This window comes from Procambarus clarkii, chromosome 13, assembly GCF_040958095.1.
Source record: "Procambarus clarkii isolate CNS0578487 chromosome 13, FALCON_Pclarkii_2.0, whole genome shotgun sequence".
NCBI lineage: Eukaryota > Metazoa > Arthropoda > Malacostraca > Decapoda > Cambaridae > Procambarus > Procambarus clarkii.
Window position 1 is genome coordinate 17,120,814 of NC_091162.1, and position 19,868 is coordinate 17,140,681.

Sequence of the window (19,868 nt, forward strand, 5' to 3'; positions counted from 1 at the left end):
AGTACGGTGGGATTGAACACACACCCCCCTAAACCCCCTCAACCACACGTGCTATACCGACTGAACCGGGATGGGCTACTAAAAGTTCAGGGATGTGGGTTCGATTCCATTATACAGTTACAATATTTTATCCAAGATATGTCACGTGATTTCATTGTAACTTGCATTTATGTAGCCATGCTCGAAGCTTTTTTTCAGTACATTAATTAATTTCAGTACATATTCATATGTAATTCATCTGAATACAGCTTTGGATCCATTGTTTTCTAGTTCGCTCTTTGGTACACATTTTCCTATCCCAGTTTATAACCCTTTCCAAAGCCTCTTTATTCATTTGTACACTATAGAGAACTGTCGCTCTGTACTCGAAGATTTTTTCCTGAAAATGTAAATTTATCTTTCAGATTCATCCTTCACGAGAAACGTTGGAAAATAGTGGAAATTAACCAGTGACGTCAAAATTAAACCAAGAAAACTTTTGACCTTATCTTATCAAGTGACGTCAAAATTAAACCAAGAAAACTTTTGACCTTATCTCTAACGTCTATTTCACTTCAAGACCCACTTCAGGATGTTGACCAGACCACACACTTCCCAGACCCTTCACACCAGACCACTAGAAGGTGGAGGGATGACGACGTTTCGGTCCGTCCTGGACCATTCTCAAGTCGATCGACTTGACAATGGTCCAGGACGGACCGAAACGTCGTCGTCGTCCCTTCACCTTCTAGTGTGTGTGGTCTGGTCAACATACTTTAGCCACGTTATTGTGACTCCTCGCCTGCACTTCAGGATGTTACAAGACCAAACACCACATTCACTCCAAACATCTACCACCTATAAGGGGCTACTCACGCCCGTGCCATCTCTTGTGGTGGATTAATCCTCATCCATCAATCCAATTGAAACTTGATTCGAAGATTCTTCTACTGATATCTTTATTAATGAGTGCGTCACTGTATTTTATTAATGAGTGCGTCCCTATATTTTACCAAACGCACTTGACACCTTTAACACTTGTCAGTCCGAGCTTGAAAAGCCTATAATGAGCGTCCCTTCAACTATTCTCTCCCTCGAGTCTTACAATGAAACTATCCCTCGAGTCTTACAATGAAACTATAACACACACACATTATTTTAATGTCGTCTACGCCTTGGCTGATATTGTTGCATAGGTCTATTCAATTTCAATTTCTTTCTTTATTATGCGCCTCATACCCTTCCCGTGGGCGGTGTAGGTCAGCGTTAAGATATCTTCTTATCAATAACGGCTCAAGGAAAGGACGCTTCTGATGCCCACCACTGGTGGCTGACCCCTCCCCCCCCCCCATCTAGACCACCACTGTCTCTTCCCACCTGTCAACTGCACCACCAATTTTAAATTTTAAATTTAAATTTTGCCCCGAGGGGCGAGTTTATTGAAGCAGCGCCACTCATCTTGTGAGTGGACACACCGCCATAGTGACAGTATTGGGCAGCACCACTCATCCTGTGAGTGGACACACCGCCATAGTGACAGTATTGGGCAGCGTCACTCATCCTGTGAGTGGACACACCGCCATAGTGACAGTATTGGGCAGCGTCACTCATCCTGTGAGTGGACACACCGCCATAGTGACAGTATTGGGCAGCGCCACTCATCTTGTGAGTGGACACACCGTCATAGTGACAGTATTGGGCAGCGTCACTCATCCTGTGAGTGGACACACCGCCATAGTGACAGTATTGGGCAGCGCCACTCATCTTGTGAGTGGACACACCGTCATAGTGACAGTATTGGGCAGCGTCACTCATCCTGTGAGTGGACACACCGCCATAGTGACAGTATTGGGCAGCGTCACTCATCCTGTGGGTGGACACACCGCCATAGTGACAGTATTGGGCAGCGCCACTCATCCTGTGAGTGGACACACCGCCATAGTGACAGTATTGGGCAGCGTCACTCATCCTGTGGGTGGACACACCGCCATAGTGACAGTATTGGGCAGCGCCACTCATCTTGTGAGTGGACACACCGCCATAGTGACAGTATTGGGCAGCGCCACTCATCCTGTGAGTGGACACACCGCCATAGTGACAGTATTGGGCAGCGCCACTCATCTTGTGAGTGGACACACCGCCATAGTGACAGTATTGGGCAGCGCCACTCATCTTGTGAGTAGACACACCGCCATAGTGACAGTATTGAAGCAGCGCCACTCATCCTGTGAGTGGACACACCGCCATAGTGACAGTATTGGGCAGCGCCACTCATCTTGTGAGTGGACACACCGCCATAGTGACAGTATTGGGCAGCGCCACTCATCTTGTGAGTGGACACACCGCCATAGTGACAGTATTGAAGCAGCGCCACTCATCTTGTGAGTGGACACACCGCCATAGTGACAGTATTGAAGCAGCGCCACTCATCCTGTGAGTGGACACACCGCCATAGTGACAGTATTGGGCTGCGCCACTCATCTTGTGAGTGGACACACCGCCATAGTGACAGTATTGAAGCAGCGCCACTCATCCTGTGAGTGGACACACCGCCATAGTGACAGTATTGGGCAGCGTCACTCATCCTGTGAGTGGACACACCTCCATAGTGACAGTATTGAAGCAGCGCCACTCATCCTGTGAGTGGACACACCGCCATAGTGACAGTATTGGGCTGCGCCACTCATCTTGTGAGTGGACACACCGCCAAAGCAGCATGTACAACACTCCCCAATAGGAAGAAAACCCGCTGGGTTGTTCATCCTGTCACTTGTACCCAGACACAGCTGGGACTTCTCAGAAGCCCAGTGCCCTGTTCTTCCTAATTCCTCATTACCTTCCGATGAGAAAACATGAGGAATATCTCAATTCCCAAATTAAAGGACAGTATTAGTATCTACCAGGCCAGGGGCCAGATTCACGAAGCAGTTACGCAAGTACTTACGAAAGTGTACATCTTTCCTCAATCTTTGATTGCTTTGGTTACATTTATTAAACAGTTTACGAACATGAAAACTTGCAAATCAACTGTTGTTATTGTTATAAACAGCCTCCCTGGTGCTTCGGAGCTCTTCAACTGTTTAATAATTGGAAACAAAGCCGCCAAAGATTGAGAAAAGATGTACAGGTTCGTAAGTGCTTGCGTAAGTGCTTTCGTGAATCTGGCCCCTGGTCTCTTACGACCATGCTAGCCCCCTCTCTTACGACCTAATAACCCCCCACTCTTACGACCTAATAACCCCCCCACTCTTACGACCTAATAACCCCCCCACTCTTACGACCTAATAACCCCCCCACTCTTACGACCTAATAACCCCCACTCTTACGACCTAATAACCCCCCACTCTTACGACCCGATAGTACACCCAGACGACTCCCAATACCACCGTCCCATAGCACTAGTTGCAAGAAGAGTTGGGTATATATTACTGTCCTGACTTGTAAGCCACGCGCTTACCCTCCCCCTTCTCCCATCACCCATCCCCCCCTCACATCACCCATCCCCCCCCTCTATACCCTGTCGCAAGCCCACAGTGACCCTGATACAGCTGCCACTAGTGCGCGTCTTGTATCCTAGTACAAGCTCTCTTGTATCCTAGTACAAGCTCTCAAACCCATCCCGTCAACCTTTTCGTCTCCTGTTTGCATGAATTGAACAGGGCAAGGAATCTGCTACGAATCGTATAGGCCAAGGAATCTGCTACGGGGGTTGGTTTGAGAGCGGTCCTCGTGGCACTCGATGGTAGGTAAGAGTGTAGGAGTTCGGAGGGCCAGCTTGGGCCATAGTAGGAGCGCTCACACACTCTGCAGGAACTCTTCTGCCTTGTAGGTTTGGGAGATTGTGGAGGAGGAGAGGCAGAGGAAGGAAGATAAGGGACAGGAGGTGGTGATACTACACCATCGGGCACATGTGATGTGTGTGTGTGTGTGTGTGTGTGTGTGTGTGTGTGTGTGTGTGTGTGTGTGTGTGTGTGTGTGTGTGCACACGCACAAACAAGAACAAATACAAATATAAAAGAAATGAAGGGAGGCGTGTGTGTGTGTGTGTGTGTGTGTGTGTGTGTGTGTGTGTGTGTGTGTGTGTGTGTGTGTGTGTGTGTGTGTGTGTGTGTGTGTGTGTGCACACGCACAAACAAGGACAAATACAAATATAAAAGAAATGAAGGGAGGCGTGTGTGTGTGTGTGTGTGTGTGTGTGTGTGTGTGTGTGTGTGTGTGTGTGTGTGTGTGTGTGTGTGCACACGCACAAACAAGGACAAATACAAATATAAAAGAAATGAAGGGAGGCGTGTGTGTGTGTGTGTGTGTGTGTGTGTGTGTGTGTGTGTGTGTGTGTGTGTGTGTGTGTGTGTGTGTGTGTGTGTGTGTGTGTGTGTGTGTGTGTACTCACCTATTTATGTCTGCAGGATCGAGCATTGACTCTTGGATCCCGCCTTTCGAGCATCGGTTGTTTACAGCAATGTCTATGGTCCTATTTCCCTATCATACCTAATTTTAAAATTATGAATAGTATTTGCTTCCACCACCTGTTCCTTAAGTGCATTTCATTTTCCCACTACTCTCACGCTAAAAGAAAACTTCCTAACATCCCTGTGATTCATCTGAATTTCCAGCTTCCACCCATGTCCCCTCGTTCTGTTACTATTCCGTGTGAACATTTCGTCTGTCTACTCTGTCATTCCCCCTGAGTATTTTATACGTTCCTATCATGTCCCCCCCTCTCCATTCTTCTTTCTAGTGTCGTAAGGTACAGCTCCTTCAAGCGCTCCTCATACCCCATCCCTCGTAACTCTGGGACGAGTCTCGTTGCAAACCTCTGAACCTTTTCCAGTTTCCTTATATGCGTCTGTGTGTGTGTGTGTGTGTGTGTGTGTGTGTGTGTGTGTGTGTGTGTGTGTGTGTGTGTGTGTGTGAGAGAGAGAGAGAGAGAGAGATAGAGAGGGGGGAATAGAGAACGATGATGGGGGTGTAAGTTGGAGAGATAGTGGGGGGGGGCTAAAGACCATGTAGAAGGGGTGAGGGGTGTGGGAAGGGGAGTTATGTGGGGAGAGGGGAGTGGGGGGGAAGGGGGTAAGGGGGTGATGCCTGCAAGTGGTTGCCGACACAACCCCCACCACTGTCAGCTGTAACAGGTTCCCTGGCGACCCCCACACCCACTGCATCAGTGGTGGGCCGCAAGCTTCCCCCCCCCCCCCCCTCACTAACACCCCAACCACCCACCTACACACCACCTCACCCCCCTCATACTGTGCCTTGTGCCATAGCAGCACCACCACCAAGTGCCACACACAGTAACAGTGCCACACACCGTCAACAAACACAGTAACAGTGCCACACACACACACATACACACACACTCGCGGCGCGACACAAACATCCACTTGTTTGTAAACACTCCTCCAGCAGGCAATATGCGCAGACTCCACATCCAAAAACAATGATTCCCGGGGTCTGCTCTTCTCAGCCTGTTTGTCACAGCGTATACGTCCATTTCACAGCTCGTGTTACACGGCCTCAACCCTTGCAAGATGTTCACTGTACGCTGCACTGCATGTTTCTCAACACTGTACACATTACTTACGATTATATTTCACACTATTGCACCGCAGAAAATATTTGACAAAAAAATTTTCAGGAAAAAAAAAAATAAATCACTGGTGAATAATTCGGCAAAGCGTCAAGATATGATCCACAGAGGTTTTTGCAAGAGGAGTTAAGAGACAGTGCCTGAAGACCACTGTCTGTGAGGCGGTCTAGGCAGAGACTGGTGGTGGTAGTGATGGTGTCGGGTCTAGTGGTGGTGGTGGACGGGGGGATGGTGGTGGTGGTGAGGGAGGGGGAAGAGGGAGGAGTAAGGGAGAGAGGGAGGGGAAGCAACACGGACTACAGCGACGTTGGTGGTGTGGTCCAGTCCGCTCTCTCACTCCGTCTCGGCTACACTTGCCGTTCTCCCTCTCTCCCTCTCTCCCTCCCTCCCTCCCTCCCTCTCCCTCCACCGACTCGTCAAGGCAACTCAACACACACACACGCGCGCGCACGCTGCCGCCGCCACCACTTTACCAACCACATGCCACACACACACACTGAAGGATCGAACCCTGCCACCGGGAAAGAGGAGGAGGTACGAGGCTGCCAATAAGCAGTGAAGGGTGTGTGTGTGTGTGTGTGTGTGTGTGTGTGTGTGTGTGTGTGTGTGTGTGTGTGTGTGTGTGTGTGTGTGTGTGTGTGGGGTGACAACATTGTGTCGAGGGAGAAGGAGGCTGTTCTCGTCAATCACGCCCTCGGGGCATCATCATCACCATCTCCACACCGCTGGGGCATCACCATCTTCTCCACCTCAGGACCAACTATATCACCCCGCTTGCTACACCATGACTTTTTGTGCCCATCCACACGACACTGCTCAACCCGCGGTTCCATCCTCCCTCCCTCCCACTACTCTGGATGACAATAACGTTCAATGTCACTTTCTATCACTTCAAGTGCCAGCTTGTGGTGACAGGAGGGGGGGGGGAGGGTGGCCCTGGGGGTGCCAGTTCTTACCTAACAGTGACTACGGGGGAGTGAAGTCTAGCTCTGCATGCCCTATACCAGCCTTCTTCTTGTTGCTGTACCTGTTGCGTTAGAATACAAGTATCCCGTCGTTTGAATTCTTTGTCGAATCTGGCCCTTAAAGTTGTGGACGGAGGTGGCTTCCAACACTTCTTCTTTCAGTACTTTCCACTTGTTGAAAGCCCGTACGTGGTACAAGTATTTCCTGATATTTCATTGACGCATTTGCGTATCTAGCTTCCACCCACGGTAACTTTTCCTTCATTCTTTAAATTGAAAAGAATTATGGTGGTGGTGGTGGTGGTGGTGGTAGCTGTGCTGATAGCTGTGGTGGTAGCTGTGCTGATAGCTGTGCTGATAGCTGTGCTGATAGCAGCAGCAGCAGCAGTAGCGTTGACCATATCATATCAAAATGGAACTTGCATAAAATGAATTCAAACTGTTTAAATATTGACTCATGAAGATGTAGATAAGAACGGGTTTATAGGGTGGAATTAATGATGACTGGAAGGAATCATATAGAGAGTCGAATACCCCAAAACAGCACCGAGAATAACTGTAAAACAGGACCTGGGTGGGGGGGGGGGGGATGGGCCAGATGACACTATAGTACCGTTGAATATTGAATTCAACCCTACGATCTCCCCTTCCCCCCGCCCCCCCCCCCGCTCATGGGGGGAGGACCTCCATGTGTGGGCGCGGGGGTGCCAGCCACGAGGCCCCCTCAAGCCAACCACTTGTTGAGTGCCAAGCTGGACCCCAGGCACTGAGAGAGCCAGCCCTCACGCCACACACACACACACACACACACACACACACACACACACACACACACACACACGGATACAGTGACACGTACAACCATCCCAGAGGGCATCAAAAGTAGGCATCCAGGCTGTGTGCTCACTTAAAACCATCCACACACAGAACCATCCACACACAGAACCATCCACACACAGAACCATCCCCACACAGAACCATCCACACACAGAACCATCCACACAGAATCCTCCACACATAGAACCATCCACACAAAGAACCATCCACACACAGAACCATCCACACATAGAACCATCCACACACAGAACCATCCACACACTGAACCATCCACACACAGAACCATCCACACAAAGAACCATCCACACACAGAACCATCCACACAGATTCATCCACACATAGAACCATCCACACAAAGAACCATCCACACAGAATCATCCACACATAGAACCATCCACACAAAGAACCATCCACACAGAATCATCCACACATAGAACCATCCACACACAGAACCATCCACACAGAATCATCCACACACAGAACCATCCACACATAGAACCATCCCCACATAGAACCATCCCCACATAGAACCATCCACACACAGAACCATCCACACACAGAACCATCCACACACAGAACCATCCACACAGAATCATCCACACATAGAACCATCCCCACATAGAACCATCCACACACAGAACCATCCACACATAGAACCATCCACACAAAGAACCATCCCCATATAGAACCATCCACACACAGAACCATCCACACACAGAACCATCCACACACAGAACCATCCACACAAAGAACCATCCACACACAGAACCATCCCCACACAGAACCATTCACACAAAGAACCATCCACGCACAGAACCATCCACACACAGAACCATCCACACACAGAACCATCCACACACAGAACCATCCACACACAGAACCATCCACACAAAGAACCATCCACACACAGAACCATCCACACACAGAACCATCCACACACAGAACCATTCACACAAAGAACCATCCACACAAAGAACCATCCCCACATAGAACCATCCACACACAGAACCATCCACACAAAGAACCATCCCCACATAGAACCATCCACACACAGAACCATCCACACAGAACCATCCACACAAAGAACCATCCACACATAGAACCATCCACACACAGAACCATCCACACAAAGAACCATCCCCACATAGAACCATCCACACACAGAACCATCCACACAAAGAACCATCCACACATAGAACCATCCACACACAGAACCATCCACACAAAGAACCATCCCCACATAGAACCATCCACACACAGAACCATCCACACAGAACCATCCACACAAAGAACCATCCCCACATAGAACCATCCACACAAAGAACCATCCACACATAGAACCATCCCCACATAGAACCATCCACACACAGAACCATCCCCACAAGACAAAACAATACTCTATTTATTTTTACTAATAAACCAATAAAATTACATTGGTATGAAAAGACAATATGTGAGTGTACGCGGGTGCCCCACCAAGCTCCCCCGGATGCTACATATCGTCTTCTTCGAGGTCGAGGGTCCCTACAAACGCAACCAGAGGTGGTACCAACTATTTCTTACCCTAACTGAAGGAATACTGAACAGCCGTGGACCTCTGATGTTCAAATACGTGTTCTTCGATTGCGCCTTTGGCACCCATACTCTAACTGGCTCTCTTCTACATTCCCTGACTTACTGCTGGGTACAATATAATTTGTTCTGGACTTACAGTATCTTCCATGTATATATTATTTGATCCCTCTTTCGTCTCCTTTCCTGAGAAAGGAGAGAGAAAAATTCTCTCATTTGGAGAGCTTTGAGCCGGTCTCAATAATTTAGGTGATTTATCGTGTCTATGTATGTCGTATATGTTCCCTGTATTCCCCGAATTTTAGCACTCTCTCTCCTGCTCTGAAGGGGGACATGTGCTCTGAGCAGTGTTATATAGTTTAATGGCCTAGCGCTTTTCCCCCTGATAAATCCCTTTCCTTCCCTTCTTATGGGAAGGAAATACGAGAGAATTACATTAATGGGCAATAGGGGGGCCATGTTGGCTTCCTAAGCTATGAACCAGAGGGGCACGACACTCTAACACCCATGACCTCCCCCCCCCCCTTAGAGTTCACACCCAGGGAAGCCTTCTCCATGAGGTCAGCCCAGATAACCTCCGGATTATCTTGTATGTTGATTAAAAAAATTCCTGGGTTAGTCTTAGTCAGCATAGTTTCAAGTATGTAATATTTCATGATACTCTGGTCCAACATTGCAAGGGAATTAGATCCCACATTCTTATGCGTAAACATCCATGGATCTCCCCCTTTTGGCCAGGTCAGAGGTCAGTCACACACGTAATTAATAACTCCTCTCTTGAAGAGTGTATGGTGAATGTCAAACAAGCTTATTGAAATATTTTTTAAGTGTTTGTGCACGTGTGGCCGATCTTTTACATTCTTGGGGCAGGTAGCAACAGCAGATCTCCCCCCTCCCCCTGTGGGGATTGTATATAGAGGTCCTGTAGGGACTAAGGGAGGACAGAGTGCCGGACACCGGGGTCCAGAGAGGGCTGTGAAGAACATCTCAGCCAGGGAGAGACAGAGGTCTTAAGGTAATGTGTGTGGTCTCTGAGGTTTTGTTCCATGTCCAAATTCCTTAACTTTTTGCCAGTGTTAGAGTAGGATTTATAAGTGGTGATTGACATAATTTTGGTCTCAATAAACTCATGTTAAATTTCCCGTCTGTGTCAATTGTTGAATCCTCTTAGCCTTTTGGATATTGTGGCTGACAACCGTCCCATAATTAATGACAGTCATAGAAGGTACTCTCCAAGTCAAGCAATGTTTCTTGCCTCGTTGCTTGATATAGTCTCAATGGTCAAAGGCAGATGGTGGCAGCGTATTTAATCCTGTGTTAGCATTTCCTTGTTGGCAGTGTACCTTTTAGTTCCGGTGTAACCATCATATGTCAGCTCATAACAGTGTTACCAAGTGCAACCGATGGGGAAGTGTTACTCAGGATAAGTAGTGTTTACATTATTAGTTTAGTATCCATTATAGTGGTGTTCCATTATAGTGGTGTTCCATTATAGTGGTGGTACTTTAGAGGGGTGTTACAACACAACAGGGGGGGGGCAAGAACGAGGGCTTCCTCAACTATGAACTAGAGGTTGAATATAATAGTGGGAAAGGAGGAAGGGGGGGGGGGTTTACGTCATCAACTATGAACCACAGTATCAAAGGGAACTACAAGATGACCTGCAAGATCTACGCAAAACAGAGTACACCAAAAAAAATGGGATGATCTAATAAGCAAAAACCAAGTCGACTACAGAAACCCAGGAAAGTTCTGGTAAAAATGTAAAAATCCTGATGGGAAACTCAGCCGAGGAAACACCCTTCACCATAGACGCCTCAGGAAATAAACTCTACGAGGAGAGAGAACAAGAACAGGAATTCAGGAAGTTCTGGGAAAAAAAATATTCAGGATAAACCTGGAAGAAAATCTAAACTTTTGCCCCATTAATGAAAGGGAAATTACAACACAAGTTGATAACAGAGCTGCAGCACTACTCCCGACGCAAACAATAGACCTTAACAACATACGCGATGACTGCCACCTTATGAAACACATAACCATTGCGGAGGTCCATAAAACAATTATAGGTTTCAAGAACAAGGCGCCGGGCAGGATAAATAAGATGGTATTATCCAACCTACCTATGTGATTGCTCTCCATCAATTCATATGTATAGTAAATGCAGCTCTTGCATCTGGACTATTCCCCACATACTTCAAGAATGCCACAATAAGATTAATCCCCAAGCCAGGTAAACCCCCCAACCCAAACTGAAAACTACAGGCCAATTTCCTTCCTCGAAGTACCAGGTAAAATATTCGAAAAAATAATTTATCAGAGACTTGTGAAGTACATGGAAGAGGAAGGGAAGTATAACACCAGGCAGCATGGGTTTAGACACCGCAGAGGGGCCCATACAGCTATGGCCCTGATCTACGAGCATATAGCCACAGCAACGTCGAAAAAAGATCAGTGTAATATAGTGCTTAGAGACGTTTCGAAAGCCTTCGACAAAGTGTGGCACACAGGCCTAAAATATAAGATATCTGAGCTAGGAATCCCACAGAGATTTACTGCTACTTTATACTGCTACTCTCTGCTGCTTTATAGACAACAGAACTGTTAGGCTCAATATCAGCAGCTACTTGGGTGACGTAACAGAACTGAAAAGTGGAGTACCACAAGGAAGCTGCCTCTCCCCCACGCTATTCAACATATATACAGCTGACCTACCCCAACCCCAACATGGAGAATACATCACATACGCTGACGATGTCTCCTAAATAATAGGCCAACCAAGACCATCAAAGCCGCTACTAACCGACAAGACCAAGGCAGCAACTGAATTCATAAACAACTTAGAGAAGCAATGGAAAATTAGCACAAACAAATAAAAGTTCCAGACATTACACATTACAAAAAAGAAACCCAGACCCCATTATCCTGGACAACCATCCGATCCAATATGTGGAGGTAGGCAGAATACTGGGACTCATGATCAATAGAACAGGGATAAAAATTCACGTAAGGGACCGACTAAACAAAGCCAAAGCAGCCTTAGGAAAACTGAGGAGATTCCGAAGCCTCAGTACGAACATTCAAATACACTTATATAAGGCTCTAGTTGGGCCGCATCTAGTATATGCCCCAGTACCACTACACACCATAAACAAAACTAACAAGCAAAAACTACAAGCAGTGCAAAATAAGGCGCTAAGGAGAGCAGCAAAACACCGTCCACCATATGATCAGACAATCCAGGAGCTCCATGAACTCCTGAACATACAGCCACTAAACATCAGACTGCAGCACCAAGCCATCAGGGTGTGGAACACCATCCAAATGCTAGAGGACCCAATGTTAGAAAGATTACTCCAAGATGAGACGCCCCGCTCACACAGCTGGTGGCCCAAGAGCCTCGATTCTCTAAATGAAAACCCCGCCCCACAGTACATAATTCCCAGATGAAATACTGACCAGAAATTCCTCCCCCCCAAAACACAGTATTCATCTATAGACATCCATATACGGTGAAACACACGTGAAGAACCCCTCACACACTCACAGCTTCCTGACAAGAAAGAGCAAGCTTAGCTTAGCTGCCAACACCCACACATCGTGTCAGCAAGGCGGACAGCCCGCCCGCTCTCATAACTCCCACTGTATTTCCCACTTCTAAACTTCCCTTCACCTATGCCTCTCCATCCTCTTTGCTCCACAAAAAAAAAGTATGACAATACAAGGGGTAATATAATAGGGGGCGAGGGCCGTGAGCAGTGTGTCAGGTCTGCGCGGAAGTCAGATATAAGCGAGGTGTAATGTTTTACGGGAAAGGGAGTTAGGGTGTGATGGGAGGAGGGAAGGGGGTACTGGGGGAGTTAGGGCGGGGGGGGGGGGGGGGTTGATGAAGGAGAGAGCGGGGGGGGGGGGGAAGGGGGAAAGGTGTGGGTGATATGGGGGAGGGAAGAGGTCAGGATGAAGTAGGGGAGGGGGGGGGATGAATGGGGCAGGGGTTGATGGGTAACAATCGGGTTGACAGAGGACGTTGCAGTTTATATATACGTGAGACTGGGGGGGGGGAGAGGGAGGGGGTTGCTATGTGGAAACTGCCCTGGTTTTGTCCAGTGGTGCTGCTGCTGGATGTCGAGGAATGGGGGGGGGGGGAGTAAAGTGGATGGGGAGGCACATGTGAAAGGAAAGTTTAGAAGTGGGAAATACAATCAGAATTATGAGAGCGGGCGGACTGTCCACCTTGCTGACACGATGTGTGGGGGTGTTGGCAGGTAAGTTAAGCTTGCTCTCTCTTGTCAGGGAGCCGTGAGTGTGTGAGAGGTTCTTCACATGTGTTTCGGCACACATGGATGTCTATAAATAGATACTGTGTAGCATTCACATATACACACTCAGATGATGCTATGTAGGGACCCATAGCCTTGAAAACGAAAATAAAGAGTATTCAGAGACGACCTTGTGGATTCTCACTGAACACTTTAATATTTTCTTTTCCTACACACACACACACACACACACACACACACACACACACACACACACACACACACACACACACATATATATATATATATATATATATATATATATATATATATATATATCTTATATATATATATATATCTTATATATATATATATATATATATATATATATATATATATATATATATATATATATATATATATATCCCTCTTACTAATGCTCTTGCATCAGGGTTCAGCTGGAAAAAGAGTTCACCAAAAGTCAAGTGCTACATGGTCGTAATGGTGTAGCACTTTCTTGATTTTTCTTAGCACTTTCTTAGCACTGTAGTGCTTTTACAGTGCTAACCACCATGAATCTACATCGTTGTACTACACACACACACACACACGTTTAGTGATCTATTTGTTCCTACATATAGCTGAATGGGATACAGAGCACTCAAGCATTGTACTAACCGATGCTCTAGAGTTCAAATAGAAAGCATACACTACGATTCAAAAAAGTATTGATTACTTCAGAAGAAAAATGTAACCCCCCCGCCCCCCTGCAGTCCAACATTCCCCAGTGCCAGCGATAAGATTGACCACAAGGCACCGAAGTTCTTGACCAATGGCAACGCATCACTGATAAGACGCGTACACCTCTGGCACTCCCCTTGCACGTGGAGGCTGGGAAGCCGTGCACATGGAGGATAATGAGTCGAAGACATGCAAGGAATTACCCGCTTATACCTTCACATGTCCACTTGGGGACTGACAGCTCCAACGATCTCAATAAATAGGCAGGACAACATCTCAACATCTCAACGTCTCAAGGCGCTTCCCTCTGTATTTTTTTTTGCGCTACCGCTCACAGGATGCGTATGGGGTACACAATAAACTAAGTCGCCTCCTGCAGCATTAACCAATCAAGGCGCCTGAGAATGCACAAACAGCAAGGCTCTATTAAAGAACATATAATCTCTACACACAACCAGATATATGCTGACAAACATCATTGAGACAATCGACACATACAACAGTAGAAGATTAGACACGGGCGAAGCACTACACATCAAACACACTCAACCTACCATCAATATTGCCAGCTCTCACTCAACAACATCCCCCCCCCCACCATCTTCAAGACCCAGACAGAACACCCATCAACCTGCCCCAGGACCATCACTGGAACACCCATCAACCTGCCCCAGCCCCATCACTGGAACACCCATCATCCTGCCCCAGCCCCATCACTGGAACACCCATCACACTGCCCCAGGACCATCACTGGAACACCCATCAACCTGCCCCAGCCCCATCACTGGAACACCCATCAACCTGCCCCAGCCCCATCACTGGAACACCCATCAACCTGCCCCAGCCCCATCACTGGAACACCCATCAACCTGCCCCAGCCCCATCACTGGAACACCCATCAACCTGCCCCAGGACCATCACTGGAACACCCATCAACCTGCCCCAGCCCCATCACTGGAACACCCATCAACCTGCCCCAGGACCATCACTGGAACACCCATCAACCTGCCCCAGGACCATCACTGGAACACCCATCAACCTGCCCCAGCCCCATCACTGGAACACCCATCAACCTGCCCCAGCCCCATCACTGGAACACCCATCAACCTGCCCCAGCCCCATCACTGGAACACCCATCAACCTGCCCCAGCCCCATCACTGGAACACCCATCAACCTGCCCCAGCCCCATCACTGGAACACCCATCAACCTGCCCCAGCCCCATCACTGGAACACCCATCACACTGCCCCAGGACCATCACTGGAACACCCATCAACCTGCCCCAGGACCATCACTGGAACACCCATCAACCTGCCTCAGGACCATCACTGGAACACCCATCAACCTGCCCCAGGACCATCACTGGAACACCCATCAACCTGCCCCAGGACCATCACTGGAACACCCATCAACCTGCCCCAGGACCATCACTGGAACACCCATCAACCTGCCCCAGGACCATCACTGGAACACCCATCAACCTGCCCCAGCCCCATCACTGGAACACCCATCAACCTGCCCCAGCCCCATCACTGGAACACCCATCAACCTGCCCCAGCCCCATCACTGGAACACCCATCAACCTGCCCCAGCCCCATCACTGGAACACCCATCAACCTGCCCCAGCCCCATCACTGGAACACCCATCAACCTGCCCCAGCCCCATCACTGGAACACCCATCAACCTGCCCCAGCCCCATCACTGGAACACCCATCAACCTGCCCCAGCCCCATCACTGGAACACCCATCAACCTGCCCCAGCCCCATCACTGGAACACCCATCAACCTGCCCCAGCCCCATCACTGGAACACCCATCACACTGCCCCAGTCCCATCACTGGAACACCCATCAACCTGCCCCAGCCCCATCACTGGAACACCCATCAACCTGCCCCAGCCCCATCACTGGAACACCCATCAACCTGCCCCAGCCCCATCACTGGAACACCCATCAACCTGCCCCAGCCCCATCACTGGAACACCCATCACACTGCCCCAGTCCCATCATTGGAACACCCATCAACCTGCCCCAGGACCATCACTGGAACACCCATCAACCTGCCCCAGCCCCATCACTGGAACACCCATCACACTGCCCCAGCCCCATCACTGGAACACCCATCAACCTGCCCCAGCCCCATCACTGGAACACCCATCAACCTGCCCCAGCCCCATCACTGGAACACCCATCAACCTGCCCCAGCCCCATCACTGGAACACCCATCAACCTGCCCCAGCCCCATCACTGGAACATAGGAGATGGGAAAGTGTCAAGTGGACCTATTTATTTATTTATTTATTTATTTATTTATTTATTTATTTATATACAAGAAGGAAGTCTCACGTGACACACCTCACTCTCAGTTATATATTCGGTTTCTCCAGCTAAACTCTATACACTTCTGCTCTACCTCTGAAAATGTTGACAAGAGTCGACGAAACGCTTCTCTTAGCGTCAGGTCACAATAAAACAGCAAAATGAACATTGGAGAATTAATTGTCAACTTCCTTCTCAAGTGAAGAAAAGCATAAGCAATATAGGGAAGATTCGTGCTAGAACCCCTGATCTCACCCTTTCTCTCAAATTTCACACACACACATTCATTCACTCGGCATGTCAGGGATGCGAACTGTGGTTCAGAAAGTACCAGACAGGTGGCTACACCACAGCACCCATAAGAGGCAAGAAAGGGTCAACTACCCGGATCAGTCTCTTAGATCTTCCCGGTCATCAAGCAGCAGTAGGCAGTACTATGATGATCCTCTCGTGTATGTGCACGATGCAACACTTATAGGCCTGTAATTATCTCCTACTCTTCATCAGTATCATCATCCTTTTCCTCTTCCTCCTCCATTCACATTTTCCCTCCTCCTCCTCCTCTTTCTATTTGTAGAAAGGCCGAATTCAGAGTTCTGTTATATATTTCTTCTATCGGCTGCCCTTTCTATCTATCTATCCCACTTTATCTCTCTCTTCCTACCTCTATCTCTTCCGTAGCCCCTCCCTCCCCTCTCTCCCTTACTCCCCTCTACAACCCTCATATTCACACATCCCAATTATCTCCTCTTCCTCCTCTCCCCTCCCTCCCACCACGTTGCTTCCCTCCCACCTCACTCCCCCATTCCATCTCTAACCCTCCGCTTTCCCCACCCTGAGAATTACGGGCTATTCATGCCCGTGCCACCTCTTGGGTGGCTTAATCTTTATCAATCAATCACCCTAAGAAAATAGCAGCAAACAACAGAAGACACAAGCAGAAGATAACACCAATGAGTCGAAGAAATGTAAGGAAATTCTTGTACCTTGTACGGGAGATCAACCGGGTGGAATGCAATGGTAGAAGTCGTGGAAGCCACCTCTATCTACAACTTCAAGATACGACAAAGAACACGAACGTCAGGAGTTAAAACACGTACAACAAGGCTAGGAGGCGGGGCCCAAGAAGTAGAGCTCCTTCTCCTCCTCCTCCGGTGGTCAGTGTTAGGTAAGGATGAGGGACCAAGTAGCTCTTATAGTGGGAGGTGGTGGCTGAGAGGTCCGCCTTGAGGTTACGCAAGGAACAGACGTCACTATACTACTCCTCCCGAGCTGGGAACAACACTTCACAATCCTAGTCACCATACATCACAGTGTGACCTCGAGGTGCACCATCCACTGGATTCCACGGACTCGTTACCATCGGCTGTGAGAGATATAGTGAAAGGGGGATGATGACCCGCTGGAGGGTATAATGTGCAGTTTAACCCCCAGCTCCTCCCCCTTTATCATCCCACCGAAAACATCTCTTTTTCTCCTCTCTTAACGGTTTATGGAAAAGAGGGGAGAGGAGAGGGAAGAGGGGAGTGGTGGAGGTGACCACATCCATAACCTACCTAGCCTGACCTTCACCACTTCCAGCAATCATTCTCCTGCTACCTACCAATCATTTACTCTCTTTACGTAAATTAATCACCTTATTATATCACAAATAGCTTTCTCCACCTCCTTTCCCTCATCCTCCATATACGCTCCTCTCCTTCACTCCCCCTCTTCCATTAAGAACGTCTCCTCCCCCCCTTCCACATTCCCCCCCCCCTCACTCACCATAAACGTCACCTCACTCCTCAACACAATAACTTACTCCTCTTCCATCAGGTTGAGACAACCTTTCCCGTCTTGCCATTACACACGAAACCTTTTCCTTTATGAAACAAAAATTTGAAACAGAAACTGAATTGAGATTCAATTTGCAATTTTAATTTCCCCTCATACAGCTTATAACCTCTCTCTCTAAAACCTTAAGGACAGAACATGAGAAAAATGAGAATAGCAAAAGCACAATCAGGTAAGGGTGAGTAGGGACTACACTCCCAGTTCTGGGGGTGAGGTGAGAGTTCTGGGGGTGAGGTGTCAGTTCTAGGGGTGAGGTGTCAGTTCTGGGGGTGAGGTGACAGTTCTGGGGGTGAGGTGTCAGTCCTGGGGTGAGGTGCCAGTTCTGGGGGGTGAGGTGCCAGTTCTGGGGGGTGAGGTGCCAGTTCTGGGGTGAGGTGCCAGTTCTGGGGTGAGATGCCAGTTCTGGGGGTGAGGTGCCAGTTCTAGGGGTGAGGTGTCAGTTCTGGGGTGAGGTGACAGTTCTGGGGGTGAGGTGAGAGTTCTGGGGGTGAGGTGTCAGTTCTAGGGGTGAGGTGTCAGTTCTAGGGGTGAGGTGTCAGTTCTGGGGGTGAGGTGACAGTTCTGGGGGTGAGGTGTCAGTCCTGGGGTGAGGTGCCAGTTCTGGGGGGTGAGGTGCCAGTTCTGGGGTGAGGTGCCAGTTCTGGGGTGAGATGCCAGTTCTGGGGGTGAGGTGCCAGTTCTAGGGGTGAGGTGTCAGTTCTGGGGTGAGGTGACAGTTCTGGGGGTGAGGTGAGAGTTCTGGGGGTGAGGTGTCAGTTCTAGGGGTGAGGTGTCAGTTCTGGGGGTGAGGTGACAGTTCTGAGGGTGAGGTGCCAGTTCTGGGGGTGAGGTGCCAGTTCTGGGGATGAGGTGCCAGTTATGGGGGTGAGGTGCCAGTTCTGGGGGTGAGGTGACAGTTCTGGGGGTGAGGTGCCAGTTATGGGGGTGAGGTGCCAGTTCTGGGGTGAGGTGCCAGTTCTGGGGGTGAGGTGCCAGTTCTGGGGGGTCAGGTGCCAGTTCTGAGGGTGAGGTGCCAGTTCTGGGGGAGAGGTGTCAGTTCTGGGGGGTGAGGTGCCAGTTCTGGGGGTGAGGTGCCAGTTCTGGGGGTGAGGTGCCAGTTCTGGGGGGTGAGGTGCCAGTTCTGGGGTGAGGTGCCAGTTCTGGGGTCAGGTGCCAGTTCTGGGGGTGAGGTGCCAGTTCTGGGGGGTCAGGTGCCAGTTCTGAGGGTGAGGTGCCAGTTCTGGGGGAGAGGTGCCAGCTCTGAGAGTGAGGTGCCAGCCTAGACATGAGAAGAGAAAGGAAAGTGACGTCATTTTGGACCACTCCTGGACCCTCATCTTCAATAAGTCCCACTTAAGTGGAGTGTTGCCCACACAATGGCAACACGCAGTAATTGTCCTCATGCCCAAACCCAAAGATCCTGGTAAGGTCTACGAGTCTCATATCACACGCAAAATCCTTGAAAGCATCATTGTAATCCGCCTGTCTCATATAAAATAGTTTGACTACGGGAAGGAGTGGGAGGCTGGGGAATTAACAGATCACCCAACTGCACTGTTATATGGAAGCTGATCAGAATTACATTTCACCTTTGTGAATGTACATTAATGACACTATGTAAAAGACACATCAAACACTTTATGTAGGGCATACGTAAATCTGCGTATCTATGTATTTACGTATGTAGGTTAGCTTAGCATTTTAAAAGCACCGAATCACCTTCTGTGGTTGAGTGTTCAATAAACCCTTGAACTATATGTTTAACACATCTCTAACCCTGTCCATGGAGGACAGA

The 19,868-nt window shown here is 48.7% G+C and overlaps 1 protein-coding gene across 15 annotated transcripts in view; it reads right to left on the reverse strand.

The window, feature by feature from the left end:
• The window catches only part of Mef2 (myocyte enhancer factor 2), a 653,808-nt gene that overhangs the window by 530,574 nt on the left and 103,366 nt on the right, over positions 1–19,868 (reverse strand). For 2 of the 15 annotated variants that reach the window (XM_069323722.1, XM_069323716.1), the window contains exon 1: positions 5,561–5,916. The exons of 2 other annotated variants lie outside the window; for them this stretch is intronic. The gene's annotated coding sequence lies outside the window, so the exon portion shown is untranslated. Of the gene's footprint in view, positions 1–5,560; positions 5,917–19,868 lie in introns of those variants that run through there. 11 more of the 15 variants (XM_069323724.1, XM_069323720.1, XM_069323718.1 and 8 more) reach the window with 10 other exon arrangements.